The sequence below is a fragment of the Phacochoerus africanus genome, chromosome 11 (genome assembly GCF_016906955.1).
Source record: "Phacochoerus africanus isolate WHEZ1 chromosome 11, ROS_Pafr_v1, whole genome shotgun sequence".
In the NCBI taxonomy this organism is placed as follows: domain Eukaryota; kingdom Metazoa; phylum Chordata; class Mammalia; order Artiodactyla; family Suidae; genus Phacochoerus; species Phacochoerus africanus.
Window position 1 is genome coordinate 117,402,944 of NC_062554.1, and position 13,054 is coordinate 117,415,997.

Here is a 13,054-nt window from a genome sequence, read left to right on the forward strand (position 1 = left end):
GGTGTCTGATTTTCTTCTGATTGGTTGGTGAAGTACAAGCAGTACACCAGGAATCTAGTGCTCAGTCGGAAGTTACCATCCTCCATCTGAGTGGAGTCCTTGGTTCCTAAAGAAGAACTCAAGAATATATGTTATATATATAATCCCTTGAGAAGGAACTAGAACTCTGATTTATTGCTGCAGTATTATTTCTTGACTGATTTTCCTTCATTTCTGCAATCCCAAACTTCCCTAATTAGTAACTGTTTGAATCTACCCTTTGGAACTCAGGGAAGGTCTAGTAGCCTGAAGCCTTTTTCCTATAAATAGGAAATGGGAGATGTTCCTGCCAAGGCACAGAAGGTTAAGAATCCGACAGCAGCAGCTCAGTCACTGTGGAGGAGTGGGTTCAATCCCCAGGCTGGCACAGTGGGTTAAAAAGGGTCCTGGTTTGCTGCACCTGCAGTGTAAGTCACAGCTGTGGCTCAGATTCCATCCGTGACCTGGAAACTTACATATGTCGTGGGTGTGGCCATTAAAAAAAAATAAAAGGAGTTCCCACCGTGGAGCAGCAGAAATAAATCCAACTAGGAACCATGAGGTTGCAGGTTCGATCCCTGGCCTCACTCAGTGGGTTCAGGATCTGGTGTTGCTGCGAGCCATGGTGTAGGCTGTAGACTCGGCTCAGATCCTGCATTGCTGTGGCGTAGGCTGGCAGCTGTAGCTCCAATTGGACCCCTACCCTGGGAACCTCCATATGTTGCAGGTGCGGCCCTAACATTGCAAAAAAAAAAAGAAAGGATAGGGGAGATACAGAAAGGCTTTGTACCCAGGAGTGCCCCACTGTCTTTTAGGAAGGGATATGTAAAACAAAGCCTGGGAAGAAAGTGATCCCTCATTCTAGTAAGAAGAAACCTGGTATATCAGTGAAGATATGATCAGTTCATGCTTTCCAAAGGAGAGACGCAGGAAAGCCCACTTCCTGGAACTTAACAGTAAGTTAACTGGAGAATTTTTGGTTGTTAGGAGGGAATAATTTATAAATGTGGAAGTCCTCATGGTAGCAGGCAGAAGGAGAATGAACTGAGACATTCTGTTAATATGAAAGGAACGTGTGTGGGTGTCTGTGGTACCACTGTGCCAATGATGTATTAATGACCTAAATGACTGCTAGCTTGGGAAGTAGGGGCTACCACGTAAGTTAAGGGCAATCCAAGGCCTTGGTCACAGCATGCTTAGAAGACTGGGGCCCAATTGTCCTTGCCACAGTTTGGGAGCAGTGACTCCATCCCAAGAGAGGCAAGCTGCATTGATCTCAAGCTTCAGCCTCCCTCTCCCTCACTGAGCACTCAGGTCTTATAGTAGGGGTGTCACTCACAGAGAAGCCTGCCATTGTCCCCAGCCCCAGCTCCAGAGCTTGGGCTCAGAAATTTTCCACGGGGAAAGAAATGGGCCATAAAGCAGCTCCTATTCTCTTCTGGAAACATTGACTTCATTTGTAGCAGGGTCTGAAGAAATTCAAGTCCAAGGGCATGAACAGCAGAGGTTGTGGTAAGAGGCAATTGGACAGAGATTTATGGCTTTAATGAAGATTCAGACCAGACTATAGGCTGCCTAGTTTGTGAGAGAGGACTGAGCAGTAGATCAGCTGGGAGGATTCCTTTTGGAGTCAAAAAAAAAAAATATATATATATATGGACAATTTCAGAAGTTATTTCATTTATCTTTTCTTTTTTTTCTTTTATGCCTGGCTGGGGTCATTTTAAAGTTCCTGGGCGGGGGATAGAACCGAGCCATAGCAGCAACAATGCTGGATCCTTAACCCTCTGAGTCACCAGGGAACTTGGGTCACTGCTGTGGCATGGGTGCAATCCCTGGCCCAGGAACTTCTGCATGCCCTGGGCACAGCTCAAACAAAAAATAAATAAATAATAAAAATAAAGATACAGTTTGGTTAGATGAGAGAGCAATTTATGCCCCAGGACTTTGATGAAAAAAATAAAGCAACTAACCAGTCATTGGTGGAATTGAATGTCTGGGTGTCGTCAGGGAAAAAGAGGAAGAAAGCAAGGTCATCCCCAAGGTGACTGTGAGTATATCCAAAGCTGTCACTCCTTAAGGAGTAGTATGAGAGGTTTAACACTCTGTGTGTGTGTGTGTGTGTGTGTGTGTATGTGCGTGCGCGCACACGCACGCAAGTTAGCAGGGAGACTAGACTTCACTGAAATAATCCCTCCAATCACGAAAATAATTGAGGGGGGAGCAGTTGCTAAGTCTGGACCAGCAGTGTCCCTTCCAAATGTGGAAAAGTTTGGGTAAAAATAAATGACAGATGAGAGAAGGAGAAATAATAGCTGAGTGTAAAGGAGTATATACGTGGTTATGCAATGAGAGAATTTCAAACTTAAGAAAGGCTCGCGGCAAGAGAAGAATACTATCTCTTAGCATAATTATACCAGATGCCCAGAAGGGCAAAACTATGCTGTTGCCTGCTTTGATACCCGATGAAGTCAGACGGCAGTATGTAAACCTGAGTCTGGGAGACATTCTGGTCATGAGATATATTTGATGAACAGGATCAGTGTTACTGACTAAATTGAGACCTAGTAATGTTCTAGTATCTTTGACTATTTTTTCAGGCTGCATCTACTATAAAGGATATCACTTTGGGAGGGTTTTTCTTTTTCTTTTTTTTAGGGCTGTACCTGCAGCATGTGGAAGTTCCCAAGCTAGGGGTCGAGTCAGAGCTACAGCTGCTGGCCTACACCACAGCCCCAGCAATGCCAGATCCAAGCCGCATCTTCCAGTTACACCACAGCTCACAGCAACACTGAATCCTTAACCCACTGAGCGGGGCCAGAGATGGAACCCATATCTTCATGGATACAAGTCAGGTTCTTAACCTGCTGAACCATAACAGGAACTCTTAAAGGATACCACTTTGGAAGGAATTTCTGAGAAATGCTTCCTACTGGGATTTCAGACCCCGTGGTGGCTCCCAGCAGATTGATTACTGTGTAACTATAAACCCTGATGGTCAAATGCTTAGAAAGGTCCCTGGTTATAATGGATAGACTTACAACGGCAGCATGCTCAACGTGCCGCAGTGTGCTGTGCACAAACAAAATCACCCTAGTTTTTATGCGTGGAAAGCTATAAGCAGAATGGGGGGAAACAATGGGTTCCTGTTAGGATTAAAGCAGTGGGCATCATGTGGTGGATCTGGGATTCCTGTGGAAACAGCCCCACCCTTAGACAGGAAGGCTGTGGGAGGCCCTTATGACAGACTCAAACTAAATTACAGCTGCCTTTGACCAACCAACCCAAGTACAGGGTGCCCAACATTTTTGGGTACAAAATATGTATCCTGACTGCACCCAGGCTGTTAGTACACAAGGGCAACATCATGCATGGCAGATTATACAATGGCCCACAAGTTGGAAAAAGGCTTTAGGGGAGATAGAGGCAAGTCTAGGTATTCTGGGACAAGTGGAGTTTGCTTTTAATGAGAAGCAGCATTCAGAGGGAGAGTATTTATTCACTAGAATAAACAGATTAGAGGGACTTCTCTTCCAGCAGGAGAGTAAAGGATAGGAAGTACACATTTATCATAAGGTATAAACAGCAGCAGATCAAGGGAAAAAAATAATCCAACTAGTGCAAGAATGTGAAAATGTTTGTAAAGGTTTCATAGGACAAATTAGTTGTTTCTTTAAATCTGTCAATATACCATGCTGTCTTCTTCAAATGTTAGGCATATTTGTGTTGGTTCTGTTAAAAAGAAACATCAGGTCCAAAATGGAGTCATTTGCTCTAAGGCCCCACAGCAGCAAACCTAGACCTAACAGCTAACCTTGGAGTTCCCGTCGTGGCTCAGTGGTTAACAAATCCAACTAGGAACTATGAGGTTGCCGGATCAATCCCTGGCCTTGCTCAGTGGGTTAAGGACACTGCTCAGATCTGGGATTGCTGTGGCTGTGGTGTACACCAGCAGTTACAGCTCCTATTCAGCCCCTAGCCTGGGCACCTCCACATGCCTCGGGTATGGCCCTAGAAAAAGACAAAAAGACAGAAAACAAACAAACCAACCCACCGCCAACAAAAAAACAACCTAATTGCAATTACAACCTTAAAGGAGTATAACTTTTAATGTGTCAACCTGGAATTGCCTGGTCAGCCCTGAGATATTTGGCTAATAGGCCTCTTCCCGTCAGGGGATTGGCCTTACATAAAACAATTCATTTTTTTGCTAACACTCCTTTTCCCTGCTCCCTTTCTGCCTTTATTTTTTATATTTATACTTATTTATTTTTGCTTTTTAGGGCCATATCCGTGGCATACGGAGGTTCCCAGGCCAGGGGTCAAATAGGAGCTGTAGCCGCTGGCCTGCACCACAGCCACAGCAATGCCAGATCTGAGCAGTGTCTGAGACCTATACCACAGCTCAGGGCAATGCTGGATCCTTAACCCACTGAGCGAGGCCAGGGATTGAACCTGTGTCCTCATGGATCCTAGTTAGATTCGTTTCCACTGCACCACAAAGGGAACTCCTATATTTTTTTTATTTTTAAATTTTTTTCCTCTCTGCCTTTATTTTATTTTTATGGCCAAACAGCATATAGAAGTTCCTGGGCTAGGGACTAACTCTGAGCCACAGTTGTGACCTACACTTCAGCTATAGCAACACCAGATCCTTAGACCCAGGTTAGGGATTGAACCTGAGCCTCTGCAGCAACCCTGAGATCTTGCAGTTGGATTCTTAACCCACTGTGCCACAGTGGGAACTCCCTCTCTGTCTCTATAAAACTAAAAACCTTTCCCTTTCTGTAGTTAAATGAAGCTCCTTTCTATTTGCTAGGTTGGATGGTGCCCATTTCATGAATCATTTAATGCAGCCAATTAGATCTTCAAATATACTCTTAATTTTTGTTATTTAACAGTAAAATTGCTAGATCTGTTCTGTCAACGCTACACTAGATGTAAGTGCTTTGATAGGTATGATCATTTTGTTGTAAGGGATCTGTGTTCAAAAACTAGGGGGTAGCCTGTAATATTGTGATTATATAAAAAGAAATACATACTTTTGGTCTTTGTCTCTGGTTACTGCCTCTCAGGTCACAAAACTTGTAATTTCCTGAGTAGAGTAATAAGGGCATCTTTTGTTAAATTTGCTTTTTTTTTTTTTTTTTGGTCTTTGATTCCTGCAACAGTTTTAGAGTGCTAAAAATAAAATGGTGGATTTTGTTATTCATAACAAATCCTTTCAATCACATCTGGGTTCATGTTAACTAAGGAAATTTTTGGAAAGCCTCTAGATAACCTAAGGATGTGGGCTGGTTGCCAGGGTAACCGACTAGAGTGATTAGAGGGTTGGCTCTTGAACTTCACCTCCCACCTCACTCCAATCCTAACCTCTTGAAAAAGGAGAGGGGTTTGAGGGTGAATTCATCCCCTGTAGCCAATGATTTTATTAATTATGCTCATATAACAACATCTCCATAACAACTCCAAAGTGTGGGGTTTGGAAAGAAAGTTGGCTTACAAGAACGCATCCACCTGTCAGGAGGGTGACCACAAACTCCATAGGAACAGAAGCACCTGAACTTGGTACCTTTCCGGACCTTGCCCTATGCATTTCTACATCTGGCTGTTCATTTGTATCTTTTAATATCTTTGAAATAAATTGGTTTCCTGAGTTCTCTGAACTGCTCTAGCAAATTAATCAAAACTGAGGAGATTGTGGAACCTTCTGATTTACAAATAGGTACTAACTTGAACTTGGTGATTGGTAGCTGAAGCCAGGTAAGGAAGGGAGGGGCAGCCTTATAGGACTGAGATCAGTAATCTCTGGGATCTAATGTTAACTCCAGGTAGAGTCAGAACTAAACTGGATTGTAAAACATACAGATGGCATTACAGAATTGTTTGCTGTATGGAAAACTCTCACATTTGGTGAAACAGTACCAAGAGTACAGAAGTATTCCGAGTAGTGGGTAGAGGAAAAAAGTGTTTTCTTCACACAAATAAAAAGCAAATGTAACAATCTTTGCTGGAGAAGTGCCTTGGTTTTCTGCTTCACAGTGCTTGGAGGGAACCTTGCGTTGTCCCCTACCCAGGTCCGATGCTTAGAGCCAGCCCATGCCACGGCTCACAACGTCCCCCCAACCCCCATCCGCCCCAGCGCCGCGCAGCCGCCGCCCCAGCGCCGCGCAGCCGCCGCCCCAGCGCCGCGCAGCCGCCGCCCCAGCGCCGCGCAGCCGCCGCCCCAGCGCCGCGCAGCCGCCGCCCCAGCGCCGCGCAGCCGCCGCCCCAGCGCCGCGCAGCCGCCGCCCAGCGCAGCCAGCCGCCCAGCGCCGCGCAGCCGCCGCCCCAGCGCCGCGCAGCCGCCGCCCCAGCGCCGCGCAGCCGCCGCCCCAGCGCCGCGCAGCCACCAAGGCCCTCTCTGCTCAGCCACCTGCTCACCCAACGACCTCAGACCCGTAGCAGGTGCTTCAGAACTACCACCAGGACTCAGAGGCAGCTGTCAACCACCGACTAACCTGGAGTCTAGACCTCCTACGTCTGTCTGTACACATCATAGGGCTTTGACTGCGACTTTGAAGAACTTTGCTAAATACTTTCTTCACCGATCTCGGGGTGGGGAGAGGGAACTTGCTGAGAAACTGATCAACCTGCAGAATCAACTGAGGTGGCGGGGTCTTCCTTCAGATTATCAAGAAACCAGACTGTGATTGATGGCTGGGAGAATGGCCTGAATCCAGTGTAATGTGTGCTACGCTTGGAAAGAAGCATGGATCAAACACTACTGGAACTGCACCAACCGGCCGTTGACAAAAATGAGCCCTATTTGACTTCATTGAGACTCAGACCTGAATGAGTGGATGAAATCCATTAAAGAATTGAGTGATCACGTAACCAGCTTGCACAAGATGGGGGCTCCCAGAATCTGGCATGGCAGAGCACCTTTTACTAACACACCTTGGGAAACAGTGATAAGGAGAGCTGAGCCTTAGGCTAGCTTCTGGTAGCTGGTAGCCACCGGAGTGACTTCACCGGACACCAAGGCAGTGCATGCCTGTTTGGGTTACTTTTGCTTTTTCTTTAACTTGTAGCAAAACATCTACTTAGGTTCTTTCTTTAGCACATTCCTTCAAAAAAGTAATTTGGTACCCCCTCCACACCGAAGCAAATAATAAGAACAGCCCTGGAAAGGAGCTGAGAAGACCACCATGAGAGTTGCTGTAATGTATTATGAGAAATATCCATCTTTCAGCAAAAAACTGAGGCATGCAAAGAAACAATATTGTGACCTATATGTATCACAGAAACTGCCTGTGAGAATATGTAATGTCAGATTTAATAGAAAAAAATCAAAGTAGCCATTATAAATATGCTCACAGAACTAAAGGAAAGCATGATTAAAGAAGTACAGGAAGATATGATGACTGTTGCATCAAATAGAGTATCAATAAAGAGATAGAAATTGTAAAGAAAGACCAAATGCAAATTCCTTTGACTTGGAAGTTAAAAGTGTTGATTTAAAAAAAAAAAAAAAAAGCACAAACCAAAAGTTGAGAATTGTTTTATTTGATGGGCTTGGCAAGGACTTAAGCCTGAGAGGGAACATCTCAGATAGCACTGAGGAACAACTCAGAAGAGGAAAGGGAGGAGCTAGTATATACAGGAGTTCAAACAAACCAACCAGATAGCAGAACATCAAAAGATTACTGTTAATTAAAGAAAATCAGATGGGTGAAGTGAATGAATCTCATACTTTTCTATGTATGAGGACCTGCAAAAGTCTGGGCAGCTTGCAATCATTCCTTTGATACACACCTTAACTCTCTAGGGCCAATATCCTGTTTTTCTCCATCCTGAATCCTCTCAGTGTGCACAGTCAGGGGCAGCTGCAGTGGCTGATGGCTTGATGGCTGCAACATCCTTTGTTTACTGATATGGCAGGCAACATCCACAAAAAAGTGCAATAACTGAAATTTTAAAATTCGCTAGAGAGACACAACAGATTTGAATGGCAGAATATAAAGAATTAGCACACTTGAAGACAGATTGATAAACTTCCTGTGAGTATACTTTAGCTCCATCCAAAATATTTTGATGTATTTTTATTTTTACCTAGTTTCAAATATTTATTTTTAAATGATTTTCCTTAGTTATTTAGAAGTTTGTTGTTTAATTTCCAAATATTTGAGGCTTTTCAAAATATCTAATGTTATTGATTTCTGACATAATTTTGTTGTGTTGAGAGAACATATTCTTAAAATTTTAAGCTTATATTGTTTATATATTATAAACAATGTAATAACTTGTTTTAACCACCCTAAGGTTTATCTTGGTTAATACTCTATGTACACATGGAAAGAATGTGAATTCTGCAGTTTATTGGATAAATTGTTCTATAAAGGTCAGTTAGGTTAAAGTAGTTAATTATTATTTTTAGAACTTCCACATCCTTTTAGGTTTTTATCTAGTTATTAAAGAGGAAATTGATGGATTTATCTATTTGTCTCTTTAGTTCAGTCAGCTTTTGCTTCATCTGTTTTTAAGCTCAGTTATTAGCCACCTGCATTTTGGTTTGCTGTGTCTTCTTCCTGGATTGACCCATTTATCATTATAAATGCCTTTCTTTATCTATAATAATTCTTCTTGTCTTAAGGTCCAGTAAGTCTAATATTCATAAAACCCTTTCAGCTTTCTTTTGCATACCATTTACATGGTATATCCTTTTTCAGCCTTTTCTTTTTAACCTATTTTTTTTAACATTTGAAGAAATTGATATGGTTGGATTTAGTTCTGTCCTTTTTGTTACTTGCTTTTTTTTTTTCAATTGACATATAGTGCATTTGCAGTGTTGTGTTAGTTTCTGGTGCATAGCAAAGTGATTCAGTTATACATATATACACATATATTCTTTTTTATTATAGGTTATTACAAGACATTGAATATAGTTCCTTGTATTGTATAGTGGGGACCGTGTTGTTTATTCATTTTATGTATACTAGTTTGTATTTGTCAATCCCAAACTCCTAATTTATTCCTGCCCACCCCTTCCCCTTTGCTAACTATAGGTATATCTGTTTTTATTTTGTAAATAAGTTCATTTGCATCATATTTTAGATTCCACATATAGGTGATATCCAGGATAGATACCCAAGAGCAACACTGGATTAGTTATGGAAAATTAAAGAAACTTGCATGTTATACACATCTAAATGGTGGTTATTCCATTTTTGAGCTTAACTACATTAGAAGAATTTTCATGTGTCATCTCACTGATTGTAAATCTTGTTGCCCAGAAACTGTACCCCTTCAGAAACAGGGCAGATTCTGTCTAGAACAAAGGAGTCAGTCAGCTTGAATAGCTGACTTTTTTGGAGTCTCTGGCAAAGCACTAATCTGATGGCCAGAATTTATTGTGTGAAAAGAGATTTCCAAGCAAACAAGGAAACATTTCTCTTTATGTAGCAAAAGCAAAGCTTGGAGCCCTGGATAAGAAGTCTGTTGCAAGTGCAAGATGTTAAAAACAAAAAACAAAAAACTTAGAATTTAAGGTTAGAGGCATCCAACAGTCAGAAAGAGAAGCAATGTTTCCACCTAAGAGATTTGCAGAGGAAGAAAAGGCCAAGTGAGGTCAGAAGTTAGCATCATCGTATATCCTCTCAGGTTAAATCTTGGGAATCAGAAAACATAGTGGTACCTCTGCGTGGGCACAGGGAAATCAGAGGATATCAAAGCTAGTGACTTGCTTTTCCAGGCACATGCAGTAGATGAGGGAGACCGCTCCAATTTGACCCACGTTCAGATAGGGCCACACCTAAAAGGATTCTGAAGCAAGAGAGCATTATTGGAAAAGACAGGGTCCCCATAACTTGTGTGGAGAAAGTCTAGTCTGCTTCATGTAGGAAATACAGAAAATAGCCACTGGGCAAGGAACAAGTGGCTCCTGGTTTTGTGGTCTAATCTGAGGGCAAGGTGGAGGATGTGGCTGAGACTCAGAGGCTCTGCAACCCCCCAAAAGGCTAAGGTGGAGCCATCAGACCCTGATTGTGTCTAGAAAACACAATCTGATTTACTAGCCATAGACTTCAGTATTGAAAGTGGAGACCAGTAAGTTTCAGAGGCTAAACTAAAAGTCATACATGTGGACTCCCTCAATTCTTTAAGGATTTATAATCTTCCAGACACACCTGATTACATCTTGGGTAGAGGAGAAATCCTAAAGTACTCAATATTTACCCCCAAAAGCAAAATTTTTCTAAAAGAGACTGAATTTACTGTTTTAAAGCCAAAAGAAACTAAGCTGCCTTTAGTTGGAAAGTTCAAATGATTTCTCGTCATTGCTTAGCAGGTCAGAGACTCAAAATCAAGATGAGTTTAATTACAAATAAGAAAAGCCAATAATACCAGACTAGACAATTTAGGCAAAGCTTCCCATTGAAGATAAGTAAAAATAAATAGACTATTTACACATACATGAATAAAAGCATCATCTAAAAATATAAAACTAGCAACTATAAAAAGTGACATTTTGGCGTTCCTGTCATGACTCAGTGGTTAATGAGTCCTACAAGGAACTATGAGGTTTTGGGTTCGATCCCTGGCCTCGCTCAGTGGGTTAAGGATCCCGCATTGCTGTGATCTGTGGTGTAGGTTGCAGCTCGGATCTGGCATTGCTATGGCTCTGGTGTAGGCCGGCGGCTTCAGCTCTGATTAGACCCCTGGTCTGGGAACCTCCATGTGCTGTGGATGCGGCCCTAGAAAAAGACAGAAAAAAAAAAGAGACATTTTTCAATTTCTCTATGAAATGTCTAGATATATATTTATTACCTAGCATGAAATTCATTGAACTTCTGTGTATTGATGTCTTTCATCAGTTCTAAAAAAAACTCAGACGTTATCTTTTCAAATATTTGCATAAACAAATAAAATAGAAAATCTTTTAAGACAATTAGAGAAAAAAAGATTACCTAAATGCATAACAGTTATAGCTAACAGAGTTGTAGTTTTGTTAAAAGGAAAAATAGAGACCAGAAAACAGTGGAATGATATCTTCAAGGTGATGAAAAATATGATACCTAAACCAGAAGACTCTACGGAATGAAAGAATCCTTTGGATATAAGAAAGAAGGTGTAGAAAATTAATTACACAAAAAGGAAATTCTAATGGGTATTCTTCAGATTAACGGAAAATGACCATAGATAGAAGGTCAGAGATTTACAAAGAAATGAGCAATGAAGTGTTCATTAAATGAACATTGCATAAAATAATAATAAAACTGTCTTGTGTTTAGGACTTAGCTAGTTAGCTAGAGAAATAAAATACATGTAGAAATAAACTTGTAAATTGGAATGAGGATAAATGTAGTTAAAATGTTTTCAGGCCTTTGCTTTGTCCTGGAAGAGGTTAAAATGATTGACTTTGGTAAATTAAGGAGGCATGTGGTAATTTCTAGTGTAACTATTAAATATTAAAAAAAGAAAGAAGCAATGTATAATATCCAAACTAATTGGGAGGAGTGAATGATAAAAAATAATAAATACATTCAGAAGAAGTCTACACCCTTCAGAAATTTGTATTCTCCATATATACCATCTTTTATCATTAACACATACCAACATTCCTAATCACTGTACACAAAGAGAAGGGTGTGTTACATGAGGGTAAAGGAAAAAGATCCTCAAATGACATTGAGGAGTAAGGAGAACGCTAATTGTACATGTGATCTAGGAGTTAGTGGGATGTGAGATGCACCCATTTGACAATTCAAGAGAAGGGTCCATGAGGAACAGTCACTGTTGATAATGTAAAAAAGGTCGTTTTCCATGGTTTGAAGATTTCGAGAGGGCACCGTTGAAGTGTTTGGGAGATAGGGTAGCAGTAGGCATCGTATCCGCGGGAGGGGAGGCTAAGAGCTGTGTAGTAGGAAGGCATAGATGACCAGAGCAGCTGCCTAGACAGAACCAGCCTAACAGTGGTAGGAGGCACACAGAATTTGGCTGACTGAAAGATTTTCTGGTTAACTAGTCTCAGAAATAACCTGGCAAATCTAAGGTCTCTCCGAGGCATCAGCAAAGGGTTGGTTGATTGGGTTTCCAAGAAATCCTTGGTCTAGAAAAAACAATCTTCAAACAGTCTAGTTGGTCCCCATGACTCACGCCGGGGAGGAAACGATAGCAACTGTTGGCCTTCAGTGGCTCAATAATACGTGCTTGAAAGATTTCAAACTTGTAATTATTTTCTAAAAATATTTCTTTTAACAAATTGAGTTTATTGTTCCTCAAAAGCTAGGTATTTTTTGGCTGTGTAGCCCCTCAAAAATTTGGCGTCATCTTCAAAAAGAACAGAAGAGTTCAATAAACAACCAGCTGAGTTTTGTGGCTCTGGAGAGCTATGTAAATCAATAAAGAATCCTGTGTCCTCTAGGTATGCATAGCTATTAGTGTTTTATTATCTCTTCCTTCCTTTTGAAATTCCAGTGTGCGCTCTGTGTTCAGTAATGATGGACTTGCCCTGATTTCTCACGTCCTCTCATAATTCAGTGTTTTAATAAATCAATCAACATACTTCATTTTAGAAATTACCTATTCAGTTCAATATATATTGTATGTTCTATCAATGGCAGCAAGCAGACCATGAACTTCATTCCTTTTAAGACTCTCTGTTGGAATAAATGGTGAGGTCATAACGTAGTGAGGGAAACAAACAGCTTACTCCTGTGGTCATTAAACGAATTGGATATAGCAGAAATGATGCCTTGGTAGTAATGGCTGTTACTTCAGCAATCAGTCATTGTCACCAGCTCTGCAGTGGAAACTTTTGTCGAATTTTAATGGTTTTAAATCCTTTTTCTAAAATAAAAAAATCTAATTTGAATTGTAGATCCATAAACTGTTTGAGAAATACCTGACAAAATATTTAAGGCCTGGTTTCTTCTGCCCCGTTACACTTCTTACGTGGAAGAAGTGGGGCCGAGAGGTGGTACATAGAAAGATCATTGGTCGTATCACTCCTTGAAGAGCTAACATTTTTTTTTCCAATGTGTTTTTTATTTTCTAC

The 13,054-nt window shown here is 41.3% G+C and overlaps 1 pseudogene; it reads left to right on the top strand.

The window, feature by feature from the left end:
- The first annotated feature begins 2,483 nt into the window (after positions 1 to 2,483).
- Positions 2,484 to 8,039, top strand: LOC125112181 (ferritin, mitochondrial-like; annotated as a pseudogene).
- Positions 8,040 to 13,054: the final 5,015 nt, after the last annotated feature.